The following is a 1,141-nucleotide window of genomic DNA, read 5'->3' on the forward strand; positions in this document are numbered from 1 at the left end:
ATAGTTTCCACACTCTGTTGGGTCACCCTTCTTTGGAATGGGAACAAATATAGATCTCTTCCAGTCAGTTGGCCAAGTGGTTGTTCTCCAGATTTCCTGGCACAACTTGGTGAACACGTGCAGGGCACGTCTATTGTACCAATAGAGCCAAGATATTTCTTTTAAATAAAATTATCTACAATTTCTTTCATTCGAGCAGAAAGAGTTAATATTTTGAATAATATTTGACAACTGTAATTTCTGTACAAATAGTATTTACTAACATCAGCTTGAAATCTTGAACGGTGTAGGAAGCATCAAAAGAAGATGGAAGGAATACAGAATCGCTGTATCAAAAGAATTGGTCGACACTGAACCATTTCAGGAAGTTCAAACTGTACTGAAAGGTACTGGCAAAAAAATAGGGCCCCAGGAATTAATGGAACATCAATTGACATGTTTCAACAAACAGATGTGGCCCAAGATGTGTTCACTAGCCTATGTCAAGAATTTTGGGACACAGCTATGTGAACAATTGACCAGAAAAAAAATCCATATTTCTACAACCAAGAGAAGAAAAAGTAGATGAATGGGATCTTCTAAGACTCAAATCCCTATGTACATCCAAAAACTTCGCCAAAGGGTAAAAAGGGAAGCCACCGACTGGGAAAAAGTATTTGGTAATATCCGATAAGGGACTTATATCCAGAATTTATAAAATACTTGAGCACCACAACAAGATAAAGGTAAATAATCCAATAGAAAAATGGGCACAGGATATGAACAGGCACTTCACAAAGACGACATTCAGGTGGCTAACAAGTACATGAAGAAATGTTCAAAATCCATAGCTCTAAGAGAGATGCAAATTAAAAAAACTATGAGATAGCATCTCACCCCAGTCAGAATAGCAAAATTTAACAGAACAGCAAGCAACAAATGCAGGCGAGGTTGTGGAGAAACTGGAACCCTTATTCATATGGCACTTTCTCACAAAGTTGCAAATAGAGAAACCATTTGACCCAGCAATTCCACTACTGGGAATATATCCCAAAGAGACCACAACTGACATCCAAGCAGATATATGCACACCCATGTTTATTGCAGCTTTATTCACAATAGCAAGGAGTTGGAAACAACCTAAGTGTCCATCAACAAACGA

At 37.9% G+C, this 1,141-nt stretch overlaps 1 protein-coding gene across 1 annotated transcript in view; it reads right to left on the minus strand.

Moving 5' to 3' along the window:
• C2CD2 (C2 calcium-dependent domain containing 2) overlaps nt 1-1,141 on the minus strand; it is a 128,662-nt gene that overhangs the window by 72,226 nt on the left and 55,295 nt on the right. The window lies entirely within an intron of this gene.

Source organism: Elephantulus edwardii, unplaced genomic scaffold (assembly GCF_000299155.1).
Source record: "Elephantulus edwardii isolate Elephantulus edwardi_28Jun2011 unplaced genomic scaffold, EleEdw1.0 scaffold00228, whole genome shotgun sequence".
Classification (NCBI taxonomy): Eukaryota; Metazoa; Chordata; class Mammalia; order Macroscelidea; family Macroscelididae; genus Elephantulus; species Elephantulus edwardii.